The 16166-nt window shown below is 40.4% G+C and overlaps 9 non-coding genes across 9 annotated transcripts; all 9 read right to left on the reverse strand.

Moving 5' to 3' along the window:
- Positions 1 to 1269: 1269 nt before the first annotated feature.
- Positions 1270 to 1342, reverse strand: trnav-cac (transfer RNA valine (anticodon CAC)). Its single transcript has one exon. It is a non-coding gene; the product is annotated as a tRNA-Val (tRNA).
- A 2943-nt stretch (positions 1343 to 4285) lies between these two features.
- On the reverse strand, positions 4286 to 4358 carry trnav-cac (transfer RNA valine (anticodon CAC)). Its single transcript has one exon. It is a non-coding gene; the product is annotated as a tRNA-Val (tRNA).
- Positions 4359 to 6966: 2608 nt separating this feature from the next.
- trnav-cac (transfer RNA valine (anticodon CAC)) lies at positions 6967 to 7039 on the reverse strand. The gene has a single exon. It is a non-coding gene; the product is annotated as a tRNA-Val (tRNA).
- Positions 7040 to 8139: 1100 nt separating this feature from the next.
- Positions 8140 to 8212, reverse strand: trnav-cac (transfer RNA valine (anticodon CAC)). The gene has a single exon. It is a non-coding gene; the product is annotated as a tRNA-Val (tRNA).
- Positions 8213 to 9445: 1233 nt separating this feature from the next.
- trnav-cac (transfer RNA valine (anticodon CAC)) lies at positions 9446 to 9518 on the reverse strand. The gene has a single exon. It is a non-coding gene; the product is annotated as a tRNA-Val (tRNA).
- Positions 9519 to 9647: 129 nt separating this feature from the next.
- trnav-cac (transfer RNA valine (anticodon CAC)) lies at positions 9648 to 9720 on the reverse strand. The gene has a single exon. It is a non-coding gene; the product is annotated as a tRNA-Val (tRNA).
- A 1435-nt stretch (positions 9721 to 11155) lies between these two features.
- Positions 11156 to 11228, reverse strand: trnav-cac (transfer RNA valine (anticodon CAC)). Its single transcript has one exon. It is a non-coding gene; the product is annotated as a tRNA-Val (tRNA).
- Positions 11229 to 12651: 1423 nt separating this feature from the next.
- Positions 12652 to 12724, reverse strand: trnav-cac (transfer RNA valine (anticodon CAC)). Its single transcript has one exon. It is a non-coding gene; the product is annotated as a tRNA-Val (tRNA).
- Positions 12725 to 15655: 2931 nt separating this feature from the next.
- On the reverse strand, positions 15656 to 15728 carry trnav-cac (transfer RNA valine (anticodon CAC)). Its single transcript has one exon. It is a non-coding gene; the product is annotated as a tRNA-Val (tRNA).
- Positions 15729 to 16166: the final 438 nt, after the last annotated feature.

Genomic DNA, 16166 nt, shown 5'->3' on the forward strand with positions numbered 1-16166 from the left:
TCAAAACTTCTTCCATTTAAGAGTGATGGAAGCCACTGTGTTCTTGGGTACCTTCAATGCTGCAGAAATGACCAATCATTTGAATTTACCACAGGTGGACTCCAATCAAGTTGAAGAAACATCTCAAGGATGATCAATGGAAACAGGATGGACCTGAGCTCAATTTCCAGCCTCATAGCAAAGGGTCTGAAAACGTATGTAAATAAGGTATTTTTAAAATATTTAATGGGTATTATGGCTCTTTCTGTGGAACTCAATTTGGGATATTATGTGAGGTAGACATGAGAAGCCGGGAATTATCGTGTGCAGCCGGAACTTGGAAGAGGCTTGGTGCTTCCAAACTTCTTCTATTAAGAGTGATGGAAGCCACTGTGTTCTTGGGTACCTTCAATGCTGCAGAAATGACCAATCATTTGAATTTACCACAGGTGGACTCCAATCAAGTTGAAGAAACATCTCAAGGATGATCAATGGAAACAGGATGGACCTGAGCTCAATTTCCAGTCTCATAGCAAAGGGTCTGAAAATGTATGTAAATAAGGTATTTTTAAAATATTTTTTTCATTAATAAAAACTATATGCTATCGCTTTGTCATTATGTGGTATTGTGTGTAGATAGATTTTATTTTATTTCATCCATTTTAGTATAAGGCTGTAACGTAACAAAATGTGGAAAAAAGTAAGGGGTCTGAAAACTTTCCGAATGCACTGTACCTATGCAGGCTAGCTTCTTTTCCTTTGCTAGCCAGCCAACTAAATCTATCACACAATCACATCAAGCAGCTGAAATGACAGAAAACTATCTACATTTTTGTTTGTTTTACCTTGGATTATATTGCCATTTCTTTGGATATATCCATTACAATGACCCTGATAAATGAATTTGCCTGGCTCAGAGAAGCTGTCAGTCTGGTCACATTCATACAGATCGCATGGTGGAGGTCCCCAAAAAAACGGCAACATTGATCCACTGGTCGGAGAGGTAGACAGCAAGGTTTAGACAAACCTCAACTGTTTCAAACCAAATGCTAGCCTCTGGGCATTGGGAAATATTGAATATTACAAAATGTTTCCACCCGGTTTCGAACCGGGGACCTTTCGCGTGTGAGGGAAACGTGATAACCACTACACTACGGAAACCGAATGATTGGAAAACTAAGGGTGTGACTGACTTTCGCGTGTGAGGCGAACGTGATAACCAATACACTACTGAAACTAAAGTCTGAATAGCAAATACTGAGAAGTGCGAAGGACCAATCTGTTAAGATGTGTTTCCGCCCGGTCTCGAACCGGGGACCTTTCGCGTGTGAGGCGAACGTGATAACCACTACACTACGGAAACCGAATGATTGGAAAACTAAGGGTGTAACTGACTTTGGCTGGGTGTGACATTTATCGCTCTCAGAACCTAATGAAATCAGAAATTACTTAGTCAATTAATTAAACAATAAGGCTTGAGAAGCCGGGAATTATTGTGTGCAGCGGCTCTTGGAAGAGGCTTGGTGGTTCAAAACTTCTTCCATTTAAGAGTGATGGAAGCCACTGTGTTCTTGGGTACCTTCAATGCTGCAGAAATGACCAATCATTTGAATTTACCACAGGTGGACTCCAATCAAGTTGAAGAAACATCTCAAGGATGATCAATGGAAACAGGATGGACCTGAGCTCAATTTCCAGCCTCATAGCAAAGGGTCTGAAAACTTACGTAAATAAGGTATTTTTAAAATATTTAATGGGTATTATGGCTCTTTCTGTGGAACTCAATTTGGGATATTATGTGAGGTAGACATGAGAAGCCGGGAATTATCGTGTGCAGCCGGAACTTGGAAGAGGCTTGGTGGTTCCAAACTTCTTCTATTTAAGAGTGATGGAAGCCACTGTGTTCTTGGGTACCTTCAATGCTGCAGAAATGACCAATCATTTGAATTTACCACAGGTGGACTCCAATCAAGTTGAAGAAACATCTCAAGGATGATCAATGGAAACAGGATGGACCTGAGCTCAATTTCCAGTCTCATAGCAAAGGGTCTGAAAATGTATGTAAATAAGGTATTTTTAAAATATTTTTTTCATTAATAAAAACTATATGCTATCACTTTGTCATTATGTGGTATTGTGTGTAGATAGATTTTATTTTATTTCATCCATTTTAGTATAAGGCTGTAACGTAACAAAATGTGGAAAAAAGTAAGGGGTCTGAAAACTTTCCGAATGCACTGTACCTATGCAGGCTAGCTTCTTTTCCTTTGCTAGCCAGCCAACTAAATCTATCACACAATCACATCAAGCAGCTGAAATGACAGAACACGATCTACATTTTTGTTTGTTTTACCTTGGATTATATTGCCATTTCTTTGGATATATCCATTACAATGACCCTGATAAATGAATTTGCCTGGCTCAGAGAAGCTGTCAGTCTGGTCACATTCATACAGATCGCATGGTGGAGGTCCCCAAAAAAACGGCAACATTGATCCACTGGTCGGAGAGGTAGACAGCAAGGTTTAGACAAACCTCAACTGTTTCAAACCAAATGCTAGCCTCTGGGCATTGGGAAATATTGAATATTACAAAATGTTTCCACCCGGTTTCGAACCGGGGACCTTTCGCGTGTGAGGCGAATGTGATAACCACTACACTACGGAAACCGAATGATTGGAAAACTAAGGGTGTGACTGACTTTCGCGTGTGAGGCGAACGTGATAACCAATACACTACTGAAACTAAAGTCTGAATAGCAAATACTGAGAAGTGCGAAGGACCAATCTGTTAAGATGTGTTTCCGCCCGGTCTCGAACCGGGGACCTTTCGGGTGTGAGGCGAACGTGATAACCACTACACTACGGAAACCGAATGATTGGAAAACTAAGGGTGTGACTGACTTTGGCTGGGTGGGACATTTATCGCTCTCAGAACCTAATGAAATCAGAAATTACTTAGTCAATTAATTAAACAATAAGGCTTGAGAAGCCGGGAATTATTGTGTGCAGCGGCTCTTGGAAGAGGCTTGGTGGTTCAAAACTTCTTCCATTTAAGAGTGATGGAAGCCACTGTGTTCTTGGGTACCTTCAATGCTGCAGAAATGACCAATCATTTGAATTTACCACAGGTGGACTCCAATCAAGTTGAAGAAACATCTCAAGGATGATCAATGGAAACAGGATGGACCTGAGCTCAATTTCCAGCCTCATAGCAAAGGGTCTGAAAACTTACGTAAATAAGGTATTTTTAAAATATTTAATGGGTATTATGGCTCTTTCTGTGGAACTCAATTTGGGATATTATGTGAGGTAGACATGAGAAGCCGGGAATTATCGTGTGCAGCCGGAACTTGGAAGAGGCTTGGTGGTTCCAAACTTCTTCTATTTAAGAGTGATGGAAGCCACTGTGTTCTTGGGTACCTTCAATGCTGCAGAAATGACCAATCATTTGAATTTACCACAGGTGGACTCCAATCAAGTTGAAGAAACATCTCAAGGATGATCAATGGAAACAGGATGGACCTGAGCTCAATTTCCAGTCTCATAGCAAAGGGTCTGAAAATGTATGTAAATAAGGTATTTTTAAAATATTTTTTTCATTAATAAAAACTATATGCTATCGCTTTGTCATTATGTGGTATTGTGTGTAGATAGATTTTATTTTATTTCATCCATTTTAGTATAAGGCTGTAACGTAACAAAATGTGGAAAAAAGTAAGGGGTCTGAAAACTTTCCGAATGCACTGTACCTATGCAGGCTAGCTTCTTTTCCTTTGCTAGCCAGCCAACTAAATCTATCACACAATCACATCAAGCAGCTGAAATGACAGAAAACAATCTACATTTTTGTTTGTTTTACCTTGGATTATATTGCCATTTCTTTGGATATCTCCATTACAATGACCCTGATAAATGAATTTGCCTGGCTCAGAGAAGCTGTCAGTCTGGTCACATTCATACAGATCGCATGGTGGAGGTCCCCAAAAAAACGGCAACATTGATCCACTGGTCGGAGAGGTAGACAGCAAGGTTTAGACAAACCTCAACTGTTTCAAACCAAATGCTAGCCTCTGGGCATTGGGAAATATTGAATATTACAAAATGTTTCCACCCGGTTTTGAACCGGGGACCTTTCGCGTGTGAGGCGAACGTGATAACCACTACACTACAGAAACCGAATGATTGGAAAACTAAGGGTGTGACTGACTTTCACGTGTGAGGCGAACGTGATAACCAATACACTACTGAAACTAAAGTCTGAATAGCAAATACTGAGAAGTGCGAAGGACCAATCTGTTAAAATGTGTTTCCGCCCGGTCTCGAACCGGGGACCTTTCGCGTGTGAGGCGAACGTGATAACCACTACACTACGGAAACCAAATGATTGGAAAACTAAGGGTGTGACTGACTTTGGCTGGGTGGGACATTTATCGCTCTCAGAAAATAATGAAATCAGAAATTACTTAGTCAATTAATTAAACAATAAGGCTTGAAAAGCCGGGAATTATTGTGTGCAGCGGCTCTTGGAAGAGGCTTGGTGGTTCAAAACTTCTTCCATTTAAGAGTGATGGAAGCCACTGTGTTCTTGGGTACCTTCAATGCTGCAGAAATGACCAATCATTTGAATTTACCACAGGTGGACTCCAATCAAGTTGAAGAAACATCTCAAGGATGATCAATGGAAACAGGATGGACCTGAGCTCAATTTCCAGTCTCATAGCAAAGGGTCTGAAAATGTATGTAAATAAGGTATTTTTAAAATATTTTTTTCATTAATAAAAACTATATGCTATCACTTTGTCATTATGTGGTATTGTGTGTAGATAGATTTTATTTTATTTCATCCATTTTAGTATAAGGCTGTAACGTAACAAAATGTGGAAAAAAGTAAGGGGTCTGAAAACTTTCCGAATGCACTGTACCTATGCAGGCTAGCTTCTTTTCCTTTGCTAGCCAGCCAACTAAATCTATCACACAATCACATCAAGCAGCTGAAATGACAGAACACGATCTACATTTTTGTTTGTTTTACCTTGGATTATATTGCCATTTCTTTGGATATATCCATTACAATGACCCTGATAAATGAATTTGCCTGGCTCAGAGAAGCTGTCAGTCTGGTCACATTCATACAGATCGCATGGTGGAGGTCCCCAAAAAAACGGCAACATTGATCCACTGGTCGGAGAGGTAGACAGCAAGGTTTAGACAAACCTCAACTGTTTCAAACCAAATGCTAGCCTCTGGGCATTGGGAAATATTGAATATTACAAAATGTTTCCACCCGGTTTCGAACCGGGGACCTTTCGCGTGTGAGGCGAATGTGATAACCACTACACTACGGAAACCGAATGATTGGAAAACTAAGGGTGTGACTGACTTTCGCGTGTGAGGCGAACGTGATAACCAATACACTACTGAAACTAAAGTCTGAATAGCAAATACTGAGAAGTGCGAAGGACCAATCTGTTAAGATGTGTTTCCGCCCGGTCTCGAACCGGGGACCTTTCGGGTGTGAGGCGAACGTGATAACCACTACACTACGGAAACCGAATGATTGGAAAACTAAGGGTGTGACTGACTTTGGCTGGGTGGGACATTTATCGCTCTCAGAACCTAATGAAATCAGAAATTACTTAGTCAATTAATTAAACAATAAGGCTTGAGAAGCCGGGAATTATTGTGTGCAGCGGCTCTTGGAAGAGGCTTGGTGGTTCAAAACTTCTTCCATTTAAGAGTGATGGAAGCCACTGTGTTCTTGGGTACCTTCAATGCTGCAGAAATGACCAATCATTTGAATTTACCACAGGTGGACTCCAATCAAGTTGAAGAAACATCTCAAGGATGATCAATGGAAACAGGATGGACCTGAGCTCAATTTCCAGCCTCATAGCAAAGGGTCTGAAAACTTACGTAAATAAGGTATTTTTAAAATATTTAATGGGTATTATGGCTCTTTCTGTGGAACTCAATTTGGGATATTATGTGAGGTAGACATGAGAAGGCGGGAATTATCGTGTGCAGCCGGAACTTGGAAGAGGCTTGGTGGTTCCAAACTTCTTCTATTTAAGAGTGATGGAAGCCACTGTGTTCTTGGGTACCTTCAATGCTGCAGAAATGACCAATCATTTGAATTTACCACAGGTGGACTCCAATCAAGTTGAAGAAACATCTCAAGGATGATCAATGGAAACAGGATGGACCTGAGCTCAATTTCCAGTCTCATAGCAAAGGGTCTGAAAATGTATGTAAATAAGGTATTTTTAAAATATTTTTTTCATTAATAAAAACTATATGCTATCGCTTTGTCATTATGTGGTATTGTGTGTAGATAGATTTTATTTTATTTCATCCATTTTAGTATAAGGCTGTAACGTAACAAAATGTGGAAAAAAGTAAGGGGTCTGAAAACTTTCCGAATGCACTGTACCTATGCAGGCTAGCTTCTTTTCCTTTGCTAGCCAGCCAACTAAATCTATCACACAATCACATCAAGCAGCTGAAATGACAGAAAACAATCTACATTTTTGTTTGTTTTACCTTGGATTATATTGCCATTTCTTTGGATATCTCCATTACAATGACCCTGATAAATGAATTTGCCTGGCTCAGAGAAGCTGTCAGTCTGGTCACATTCATACAGATCGCATGGTGGAGGTCCCCAAAAAAACGGCAACATTGATCCACTGGTCGGAGAGGTAGACAGCAAGGTTTAGACAAACCTCAACTGTTTCAAACCAAATGCTAGCCTCTGGGCATTGGGAAATATTGAATATTACAAAATGTTTCCACCCGGTTTTGAACCGGGGACCTTTCGCGTGTGAGGCGAACGTGATAACCACTACACTACAGAAACCGAATGATTGGAAAACTAAGGGTGTGACTGACTTTCGCGTGTGAGGCGAACGTGATAACCAATACACTACTGAAACTAAAGTCTGAATAGCAAATACTGAGAAGTGCGAAGGACCAATCTGTTAAAATGTGTTTCCGCCCGGTCTCGAACCGGGGACCTTTCGCGTGTGAGGCGAACGTGATAACCACTACACTACGGAAACCAAATGATTGGAAAACTAAGGGTGTGACTGACTTTGGCTGGGTGGGACATTTATCGCTCTCAGAAAATAATGAAATCAGAAATTACTTAGTCAATTAATTAAACAATAAGGCTTGAAAAGCCGGGAATTATTGTGTGCAGCGGCTCTTGGAAGAGGCTTGGTGGTTCAAAACTTCTTCCATTTAAGAGTGATGGAAGCCACTGTGTTCTTGGGTACCTTCAATGCTGCAGAAATGACCAATCATTTGAATTTACCACAGGTGGACTCCAATCAAGTTGAAGAAACATCTCAAGGATGATCAATGGAAACAGGATGGACCTGAGCTCAATTTCCAGTCTCATAGCAAAGGGTCTGAAAATGTATGTAAATAAGGTATTTTTAAAATATTTTTTTCATTAATAAAAACTATATGCTATCGCTTTGTCATTATGTGGTATTGTGTGTAGATAGATTTTATTTTATTTTATCCATTTTAGTATAAGGCTGTAACGTAACAAAATGTGGAAAAAAGTAAGGGGTCTGAAAACTTTCCGAATGCACTGTACCTATGCAGGCTAGCTTCTTTTCCTTTGCTAGCCAGCCAACTAAATCTATCACACAATCACATCAAGCAGCTGAAATGACAGAAAACGATCTACATTTTTGTTTGTTTTACCTTGGATTATATTGCCATTTCTTTGGATATATCCATTACAATGACCCTGATAAATGAATTTGCCTGGCTCAGAGAAGCTGTCAGTCTGGTCACATTCATACAGATCGCATGGTGGAGGTCCCCAAAAAAACGGCAACATTGATCCACTGGTCGGAGAGGTAGACAGCAAGGTTTAGACAAACCTCAACTGTTTCAAACCAAATGCTAGCCTCTGGGCATTGGGAAATATTGAATATTACAAAATGTTTCCACCCGGTTTCGAACCGGGGACCTTTCGCGTGTGAGGAGAACGTGATAACCACTACACTATGGAAACCGAATGATTGGAAAACTAAGGGTGTGACTGACTTTCGCGTGTGAGGCAAACGTGATAACCAATACACTACTGAAACTAAAGTCTGAATAGCAAATACTGAGAAGTGCGAAGGACCAATCTGTTAAAATGTGTTTCCGCCCGGTCTCGAACCGGGGACCTTTCGCGTGTGAGGCGAACGTGATAACCACTACACTACGGAAACCGAATGATTGGAAAACTAAGGGTGTGACTGACTTTGGCTGGGTGGGACATTTATCGCTCTCAGAAAATAATGAAATCAGAAATTACTTAGTCAATTAATTAAACAATAAGGCTTGAAAAGCCGGGAATTATTGTGTGCAGCGGCTCTTGGAAGAGGCTTGGTGGTTCAAAACTTCTTCCATTTAAGAGTGATGGAAGCCACTGTGTTCTTGGGTACCTTCAATGCTGCAGAAATGACCAATCATTTGAATTTACCACAGGTGGACTCCAATCAAGTTGAAGAAACATCTCAAGGATGATCAATGGAAACAGGATGGACCTGAGCTCAATTTCCAGCCTCATAGCAAAGGGTCTGAAAACTTACGTAAATAAGGTATTTTTAAAATATTTAATGGGTATTATGGCTCTTTCTGTGGAACTCAATTTGGGATATTATGTGAGGTAGACATGAGAAGCCGGGAATTATCGTGTGCAGCCGGAACTTGGAAGAGGCTTGGTGGTTCCAAACTTCTTCTATTTAAGAGTGATGGAAGCCACTGTGTTCTTGGGTACCTTCAATGCTGCAGAAATGACCAATCATTTGAATTTACCACAGGTGGACTCCAATCAAGTTGAAGAAACATCTCAAGGATGATCAATGGAAACAGGATGGACCTGAGCTCAATTTCCAGTCTCATAGCAAAGGGTCTGAAAATGTATGTAAATAAGGTATTTTTAAAATATTTTTTTCATTAATAAAAACTATATGCTATCGCTTTGTCATTATGTCGTATTGTGTGTAGATAGATTTTATTTTATTTTATCCATTTTAGTATAAGGCTGTAACGTAACAAAATGTGGAAAAAAGTAAGGGGTCTGAAAACTTTCCGAATGCACTGTACCTATGCAGGCTAGCTTCTTTTCCTTTGCTAGCCAGCCAACTAAATCTATCACACAATCACATCAAGCAGCTGAAATGACAGAAAACGATCTACATTTTTGTTTGTTTTACCTTGGATTATATTGCCATTTCTTTGGATATATCCATTACAATGACCCTGATAAATGAATTTGCCTGGCTCAGAGAAGCTGTCAGTCTGGTCACATTCATACAGATCGCATGGTGGAGGTCCCCAAAAAAACGGCAACATTGATCCACTGGTCGGAGAGGTAGACAGCAAGGTTTAGACAAACCTCAACTGTTTCAAACCAAATGCTAGCCTCTGGGCATTGGGAAATATTGAATATTACAAAATGTTTCCACCCGGTTTCGAACCAGGGACCTTTCGCGTGTGAGGCGAACGTGATAACCACTACACTATGGAAACCGAATGATTGGAAACCTAAGGGTGTGACTGACTTTCGCGTGTGAGGCGAACGTGATAACCAATACACTACTGAAACTAAAGTCTGAATAGCAAATACTGAGAAGTGCGAAGGACCAATCTGTTAAAATGTGTTTCCGCCCGGTCTCGAACCGGGGACCTTTCGCGTGTGAGGCGAACGTGATAACCACTACACTACGGAAACCGAATGATTGGAAAACTAAGGGTGTGACTGACTTTGGCTGGGTGGGACATTTATCGCTCTCAGAAAATAATGAAATCAGAAATTACTTAGTCAATTAATTAAACAATAAGGCTTGAAAAGCCGGGAATTATTGTGTGCAGCGGCTCTTGGAAGAGGCTTGGTGGTTCAAAACTTCTTCCATTTAAGAGTGATGGAAGCCACTGTGTTCTTGGGTACCTTCAATGCTGCAGAAATGACCAATCATTTGAATTTACCACAGGTGGACTCCAATCAAGTTGAAGAAACATCTCAAGGATGATCAATGGAAACAGGATGGACCTGAGCTCAATTTCCAGCCTCATAGCAAAGGGTCTGAAAACTTACGTAAATAAGGTATTTTTAAAATATTTAATGGGTATTATGGCTCTTTCTGTGGAACTCAATTTGGGATATTATGTGAGGTAGACATGAGAAGCCGGGAATTATCGTGTGCAGCCGGAACTTGGAAGAGGCTTGGTGGTTCCAAACTTCTTCTATTTAAGAGTGATGGAAGCCACTGTGTTCTTGGGTACCTTCAATGCTGCAGAAATGACCAATCATTTGAATTTACCACAGGTGGACTCCAATCAAGTTGAAGAAACATCTCAAGGATGATCAATGGAAACAGGATGGACCTGAGCTCAATTTCCAGTCTCATAGCAAAGGGTCTGAAAATGTATGTAAATAAGGTATTTTTAAAATATTTTTTTCATTAATAAAAACTATATGCTATCGCTTTGTCATTATGTGGTATTGTGTGTAGATAGATTTTATTTTATTTCATCCATTTTAGTATAAGGCTGTAACGTAACAAAATGTGGAAAAAAGTAAGGGGTCTGAAAACTTTCCGAATGCACTGTACCTATGCAGGCTAGCTTCTTTTCCTTTGCTAGCCAGCCAACTAAATCTATCACACAATCACATCAAGCAGCTGAAATGACAGAAAACAATCTACATTTTTGTTTGTTTTACCTTGGATTATATTGCCATTTCTTTGGATATATCCATTACAATGACCCTGATAAATTAATTTGCCTGGCTCAGAGAAGCTGTCAGTCTGGTCACATTCATACTGATCTCATGGTGGAGGTCCCCAAAAAAACGGCAACATTGATCCACTGGTCGGAGAGGTAGACAGCAAGGTTTAGACAAACCTCAACTGTTTCAAACCAAATGCTAGCCTCTGGGCATTGGGAAATATTGAATATTACAAAATGTTTCCACCCGGTTTCGAACCAGGGACCTTTCGCATGTGAGGCGAACGTGATAACCACTACACTACGGAAACCGAATGATTGGAAAACTAAGGGTGTGACTGACTTTCGCGTGTGAGGCGAACGTGATAACCAATACACTACTGAAACTAAAGTCTGAATAGCAAATACTGAGAAGTGCGAAGGACCAATCTGTTAAAATGTGTTTCCGCCCGGTCTCGAACCGGGGACCTTTCGCGTGTGAGGCGAACGTGATAACCACTACACTACGGAAACCGAATGATTTGAAAACTAAGGGTGTGACTGACTTTGGCTGGGTGGGACATTTATCGCTCTCAGAACCTAATGAAATCAGAAATTACTTAGTCAATTAATTAAACAATAAGGCTTGAGAAGCCGGGAATTATTGTGTGCAGCGGCTCTTGGAAGAGGCTTGGTGGTTCAAAACTTCTTCTATTTAAGAGTGATGGAAGCCACTGTGTTCTTGGGTACCTTCAATGCTGCAGAAATGACCAATCATTTGAATTTACCACAGGTGGACTCCAATCAAGTTGAAGAAACATCTCAAGGATGATCAATGGAAACAGGATGGACCTGAGCTCAATTTCCAGCCTCATAGCAAAGGGTCTGAAAACGTACGTAAATAAGGTATTTTTAAAATATTTAATGGGTATTATGGCTCTTTCTGTGGAACATTATGTGAGGTAGACATGAGAAGCCGGGAATTATCGTGTGCAGCCGGAACTTGGAAGAGGCTTGGTGGTTCCAAACTTCTTCTATTTAAGAGTGATGGAAGCCACTGTGTTCTTGGGTACCTTCAATGCTGCAGAAATGACCAATCATTTGAATTTACCACAGGTGGACTCCAATCAAGTTGAAGAAACATCTCAAGGATGATCAATGGAAACAGGATGGACCTGAGCTCAATTTCCAGTCTCATAGCAAAGGGTCTGAAAATGTATGTAAATAAGGTATTTTTAAAATATTTTTTTCATTAATAAAAACTATATGCTAACGCTTTGTCATTATGTGGTATTGTGTGTAGATAGATTTTATTTTATTTCATCCATTTTAGTATAAGGCTGTAACGTAACAAAATGTGGAAAAAAGTAAGGGGTCTGAAAACTTTCCGAATGCACTGTACCTATGCAGGCTAGCTTCTTTTCCTTTGCTAGCCAGCCAACTAAATCTATCACACAATCACATCAAGCAGCTGAAATGACAGAAAACAATCTACATTTTTGTTTGTTTTACCTTGGATTATATTGCCATTTCTTTGGATATATCCATTACAATGACCCTGATAAATGAATTTGCCTGGCTCAGAGAAGCTGTCAGTCTGGTCACATTCATACAGATCGCATGGTGGAGGTCCCCAAAAAAACGGCAACATTGATCCACTGGTCGGAGAGGTAGACAGCAAGGTTTAGACAAACCTCAACTGTTTCAAACCAAATGCTAGCCTCTGGGCATTGGGAAATATTGAATATTACAAAATGTTTCCACCCGGTTTCGAACCGGGGACCTTTCGCGTGTGAGGCGAATGTGATAACCACTACACTACAGAAACCGAATGATTGGGAAACTAAGGGTGTGACTGACTTTCGCGTGTGAGGCGAACGTGATAACCAATACACTACTGAAACTAAAGTCTGAATAGCAAATACTGAGAAGTGCGAAGGACCAATCTGTTAAAATGTGTTTCCGCCCGGTCTCGAACCGGGGACCTTTCGCGTGTGAGGCGAACGTGATAACCACTACACTACGGAAACCGAATGATTGGAAAACTAAGGGTGTGGCTGACTTTGGCTGGGTGGGACATTTATCGCTCTCAGAACCTAATGAAATCAGAAATTACTTAGTCAATGAATTAAACAATAAGGCTTGAGAAGCCGGGAATTATTGTGTGCAGCGGCTCTTGGAAGAGGCTTGGTGGTTCAAAACTTCTTCCATTTAAGAGTGATGGAAGCCACTGTGTTCTTGGGTACCTTCAATGCTGCAGAAATGACCAATCATTTGAATTTACCACAGGTGGACTCCAATCAAGTTGAAGAAACATCTCAAGGATGATCAATGGAAACAGGATGGACCTGAGCTCAATTTCCAGCCTCATAGCAAAGGGTCTGAAAACTTACGTAAATAAGGTATTTTTAAAATATTTAATGGGTATTATGGCTCTTTCTGTGGAACATTATGTGAGGTAGACATGAGAAGCCGGGTATTATCGTGTGCAGCCGGAACTTGGAAGAGGCTTGGTGGTTCCAAACTTCTTCTATTTAAGAGTGATGGAAGCCACTGTGTTCTTGGGTACCTTCAATGCTGCAGAAATGACCAATCATTTGAATTTACCACAGGTGGACTCCAATCAAGTTGAAGAAACATCTCAAGGATGATCAATGGAAACAGGATGGACCTGAGCTCAATTTCCAGTCTCATAGCAAAGGGTCTGAAAATGTATGTAAATAAGGTATTTTTAAAATATTTTTTTCATTAATAAAAACTATATGCTATCGCTTTGTCATTATGTGGTATTGTGTGTAGATAGATTTTATTTTATTTCATCCATTTTAGTATAAGGCTGTAACGTAACAAAATGTGGAAAAAAGTAAGGGGTCTGAAAACTTTCCGAATGCACTGTACCTATGCAGGCTAGCTTCTTTTCCTTTGCTAGCCAGCCAACTAAATCTTTCACACAATCACATCAAGCAGCTGAAATGACAGAAAACAATCTACATTTTTGTTTGTTTTACCTTGGATTATATTGCCATTTCTTTGGATATATCCATTACAATGACCCTGATAAATGAATTTGCCTGGCTCAGAGAAGCTGTCAGTCTGGTCACATTCATACAGATCGCATGGTGGAGGTCCCCAAAAAAACGGCAACATTGATCCACTGGTCGGAGAGGTAGACAGCAAGGTTTAGACAAACCTCAACTGTTTCAAACCAAATGCTAGCCTCTGGGCATTGGGAAATATTGAATATTACAAAATGTTTCCACCCGGTTTCGAACCGGGGACCTTTCGCGTGTGAGGCGAACGTGATAACCACTACACTACAGAAACCGAATGATTGGAAAACTAAGGGTGTGACTGACTTTCGCGTGTGAGGCGAACGTGATAACCAATACACTACTGAAACTAAAGTCTGAATAGCAAATACTGAGAAGTGCGAAGGACCAATCTGTTAAAATGTGTTTCCGCCCGGTCTCGAACCGGGGACCTTTCGCGTGTGAGGCGAACTTGATAACCACTACACTACGGAAACCAAATGATTGGAAAACTAAGGGTGTGACTGACTTTGGCTGGGTGGGACATTTATCGCTCTCAGAAAATAATGAAATCAGAAATTACTTAGTCAATTAATTAAACAATAAGGCTTGAAAAGCCGGGAATTATTGTGTGCAGCGGCTCTTGGAAGAGGCTTGGTGGTTCAAAACTTCTTCCATTTAAGAGTGATGGAAGCCACTGTGTTCTTGGGTACCTTCAATGCTGCAGAAATGACCAATCATTTGAATTTACCACAGGTGGACTCCAATCAAGTTGAAGAAACATCTCAAGGATGATCAATGGAAACAGGATGGACCTGAGCTCAATTTCCAGCCTCATAGCAAAGGGTCTGAAAACTTACGTAAATAAGGTATTTTTAAAATATTTAATGGGTATTATGGCTCTTTCTGTGGAACTCAATTTGGGATATTATGTGAGGTAGACATGAGAAGCCGGGAATTATCGTGTGCAGCCGGAACTTGGAAGAGGCTTGGTGGTTCCAAACTTCTTCTATTTAAGAGTGATGGAAGCCACTGTGTTCTTGGGTACCTTCAATGCTGCAGAAATGACCAATCATTTGAATTTACCACAGGTGGACTCCAATCAAGTTGAAGAAACATCTCAAGGATGATCAATGGAAACAGGATGGACCTGAGCTCAATTTCCAGTCTCATAGCAAAGGGTCTGAAAATGTATGTAAATAAGGTATTTTTAAAATATTTTTTTCATTAATAAAAACTATATGCTATCGCTTTGTCATTATGTGGTATTGTGTGTAGATAGATTTTATTTTATTTCATCCATTTTAGTATAAGGCTGTAACGTAACAAAATGTGGAAAAAAGCAAGGGGTCTGAAAACTTTCCGAATGCACTGTACCTATGCAGGCTAGCTTCTTTTCCTTTGCTAGCCAGCCAACTAAATCTATCACACAATCACATCAAGCAGCTGAAATGACAGAAAACAATCTACATTTTTGTTTGTTTTACCTTGGATTATATTGCCATTTCTTTGGATATATCCATTACAATGACCCTGATAAATGAATTTGCCTGGCTCAGAGAAGCTGTCAGTCTGGTCACATTCATACAGATCGCATGGTGGAGGTCCCCAAAAAAACGGCAACATTGATCCACTGGTCGGAGAGGTAGACAGCAAGGTTTAGACAAACCTCAACTGTTTCAAACCAAATGCTAGCCTCTGGGCATTGGGAAATATTGAATATTACAAAATGTTTCCACCCGGTTTCGAACCGGGGACCTTTCGCTTGTGAGGCGAACGTGATAACCACTACACTACTGAAACCGAATGATTGGAAAACTAAGGGTGTGACTGACTTTCGCGTGTGAGGCGAACGTGATAACCAATACACTACTGAAACTAAAGTCTGAATAGCAAATACTGAGAAGTGCGAAGGACCAATCTGTTAAAATGTGTTTCCGCCCGGTCTCGAACCGGGGACCTTTCGCGTGTGAGGCGAACGTGATAACCACTACACTACGGAAACCGAATGATTGGAAAACTAAGGGTGTGACTGACTTTGGCTGGGTGGGACATTTATCGCTCTCAGAAAATAATGAAATCAGAAATTACTTAGTCAATTAATTAAACAATAAGGCTTGAAAAGCCGGGAATTATTGTGTGCAGCGGCTCTTGGAAGAGGCTTGGTGGTTCAAAACTTCTTCCATTTAAGAGTGATGGAAGCCACTGTGTTCTTGGGTACCTTCAATGCTGCAGAAATGACCAATCATTTGAATTTACCACAGGTGGACTCCAATCAAGTTGAAGAAACATCTCAAGGATGATCAATGGAAACAGGATGGACCTGAGCTCAATTTCCAGCCTCATAGCAAAGGGTCTGAAAACTTACGTAAATAAGGTATTTTTAAAATATTTAATGGGTATTATGGCTCTTTCTGTGGTACTCAATTTGGGATATTATGTG

The sequence above is a fragment of the Oncorhynchus mykiss genome, chromosome 8 (genome assembly GCF_057628025.1).
Source record: "Oncorhynchus mykiss isolate SJ-2025 chromosome 8, ASM5762802v1, whole genome shotgun sequence".
NCBI classification, from domain to species: domain Eukaryota; kingdom Metazoa; phylum Chordata; class Actinopteri; order Salmoniformes; family Salmonidae; genus Oncorhynchus; species Oncorhynchus mykiss.